We start from the raw sequence: 3526 nt of genomic DNA on the forward strand, positions 1-3526 counted from the left end.
TTACAATTTTTAGTTCAAAATTTTAAAGTACGTAGTAATTTTTAGATATAAAATAAAAGCTTTGGTGGCACTTGCAAGCACTTTTTGTTTACATAAAATACATAAAAATACATTTGCACTTACTATTTTTCATCGATTTATGGCTATGTATGTATAACTCGTAAGTTTTCAATGAACTTTGATAAATTACATAGGCACCCAAACAGAAAGTTTTGAAGGCACTACGTATATTTAAATATATGTACATACTTTTCCCAACTGAATTGGAGACTGAAGTCAGAATTACACGATTGTACTATGGAAGATTTTGATACATTTTTGTGCCAAAAAGTAATTAAGACGAAATAACGGATTATTAAATAAAGTGTTTTTTATTGATTGACATATAATTTTCAACAGTTTTGCAAAAAAAAATTCTTTGACCGATGGGTTTAAAGGGGTCACATTTTAATTTGTGCATTTTATTGAAAAAGTTTGAATGCAGTTTATTTTCTAAATACTTGTATTAAAGAAAAAAAGTCCACTTAAATATAAAAATTATTTACACGGTGGCTATTTTTGTAAAATACATATCGCAGGTCTGAAGCAAAGAGACGTAAACGCAGCATTTTCCAGTTTAGGAAAAGAAGCTGAAGAGTGGGGAAAAAACCCTCAATTACCCACAAAATGCTTAAAGAATTAAAAACATATATTTCAGTAGTGACAAAGTAACATTCATATTGTTATGTTAATATACATAAATATACATATAATATTTTTTTTGAAATTCAAAGGTTCCTAGATTGCGCATTAAAGGCCTAAAATAATTTAAAAACAGCTAAAAAAAAGATATTTTCTCACAATTCGCAAAAACCGCAACATGAAATTGACGAATTCAACTCAAAACCCTTCACTTTACACGTTCTCGATCCTCTAAATGCGACTAATGCTAGATTTCCACTACGAATTAAATGGCAGAAATGACAAAATCGGGCATTAAAAAATAATCGTGTCATTACGTAAAAAAATTGTCATTAAGTTCATTTCCACATGGCATTTTTTTAAATGGCATACAGTTTTTGTCATTAAAATGCCTAGTGGAAATCCGGCAAAACATTTTAAGTAAAAGATTTTTCAAATTTAAGTTTTAAGAAAAAAAAATTGTCAAAGTTTATGTCAGAAATGTTTTTTTTTCTAAAAAAAATAAAAAAAAACTAGATATAGTTAAAAGAACGTTATTTAATTTTCTAAACTAAAATTCGCAAAACTTTTCGAAACCATTGAAAATAATGTTAGGTAATTTAACTTAGTACTTTAACATATTCAATAACCATTGAAAATAATAATGTTAGGTAATTTAACTTAGTACTTTAACATATTCAATAAATTTTTTTTACGTATATATCACTGTCACAAAATAACGCAGACCGTCGTATAAAGAGAAGAGACACGTGCTGCTTCGCCAAAATCTTCGAGTTGACTGTCAAACTTCATGACGCTGAGTAAAATCAAAAACCTTATTCCCAATTTGATTAATCATCCTGACTTCACTTCGAAAAGACCATAGTCAAATGAGCCCCAGTTTTCCCTATATTTTTCTTTATTTTCTCTATGTTTGTTAATTTCTTTTAGATAATTATTACCATAAATATGGTTCTTCGAAATCAGCTAAACATAAAATCGATTTCAATATTGCACTAATAAATATACAACGACTTTGACCACCTGCTAAGCAGTGGTTCGATGTTTTCCAAAAATAATAAGAAACACCGTTACTTGGTTTGAACTTTTCTTTATCAAATACCAATAGCAAAAAGATTATATTTGTAAGTACGAAAAACGACTTATTGACACAAAAACTGATAAAAATACCCATGGTGGTTAAAATTTATGAGATAACCTCAAAACACAAATATTCGTAAGACAGCTTTTTTTTGGGAGTTAAATATCTCATAAACTTGCACCAATTTCGCGATTCTGACTGACTTCAAATTCGGTTTCAGCGGAAAAAAGTTCATTGAAATACGTACGTACATATGTATTTTGTATGCCTGTGTTGTAGATTTCTTAAAATCTAACTCAGGAATCAAACGCGCATTTCGTAAGCGTACGCCAGCTAAAGTCACTTTAAAGTCAACTTTATTTATACTTAATCATGTAAATCCATTAACTACACTCTAGGTGAAACTCTGCTATCTTCTTCACTTATTCTCCACATCCTTGGAAACAGTCTTTAATATTTGATAACTAGGATTTGAAAATGCTTCAGCTGTTCGCGCGCCATTCGTGTTGCTTAGCTTTTTTGGGGACTTAACATTCACATAATTATCACTGCCCGTCAACTCTGTTTCGGCAATGTGATGTCGCGGTGATGGTGTGGGCGTAGCACGTGCCTGTTGTTGTAAAATATTCTTAACGAATTTTCGTCCTTGCTCGGGACTTCCCTCACCATCAGAACTATGATGTGCACCCGGCAGCATTGGTATCTCTTCCGGTTGGATAATTTCCTTCTTACGATGCTTATTCACTGGAGTATGAAGATTATTTACGAGCGTTGGTGAATGTTGTGATGATGGTGGCGATGGTGTTGGTGTTGGTGCTATTTTATCTGGGAAAGTGAAAGAAGTTGTTGTTGTTGTATTTGGTTCATCACTTGACTGGTTGTCGTCGTGATCTTTTGGACGTGTCGGTGAGAAAATGGTTGTGCCAGTTTCGATGCTCATATTTAAGTAATTATCGGATGAGGATGGCTGAATACCTGAGTGAAATCGTACATATGTGGGAAGGACAAACGCACAGACGGCACAGACGCATGTAAGCAAGAGAGGTAGTAGTGTAGGGTTAGTTGCATGAAATTGTTGATAGGTATGTACATACATACATATCGCTAGCTTAGTGCGATAAGCTGCTAAGTCCACATTTACCAATTTTACAGAAAAGGGAAAACACTTCTTTCTATAGCCGCTTTTTTTCAAGTACTTCACAAAAATTTGAATATGTAACACATTTTGCGTGTTTAATGCAAAGCAAAACTCCATTATAATCAGAAGGATTTGGTAAAATATTTGGTATTATTTTGGCAGTTGGCCTTTCATTGGATATAAACGAAAAAAATCAAACAAGTACTTTGATCCCTTTCGAAATGATGAACGATGTGTTTTTAATTTCTCTTGTTTCCTACACTGAGAAAAGAGGTTAGGTCAACTAAATATGGTTTTCTCAATACATTATTTGGTTATAGTTACATTATTTGATTATAATAAGCAAATCATGTGTTGAGAGCAATATATTTGGCTGACTTTTTTCTAAGTGTATATCAAAACATGAGTTTTCATAAAAAGTGGACTTAAGAACTTTTCATTTTAAGCTAGCGATATGTACATTATATAGCTATAAAAGCGAATATGTGCATAGTACATAGTATGTAAGTACTAGTTGGTTAGAGTACAACAACTTTAGATGTGTGCAGATCAGTTAAGTGTTGAGTAGGTGATATATTTGCAAGCATATTTGTGGAATTTTGGCAAAACAATTTATCTCGACATTG

Source organism: Rhagoletis pomonella, unplaced genomic scaffold, assembly GCF_013731165.1.
Source record: "Rhagoletis pomonella isolate Grant_MI unplaced genomic scaffold, Rhpom_1.0 Rhpom_scaffold_00006, whole genome shotgun sequence".
NCBI classification, from domain to species: domain Eukaryota; kingdom Metazoa; phylum Arthropoda; class Insecta; order Diptera; family Tephritidae; genus Rhagoletis; species Rhagoletis pomonella.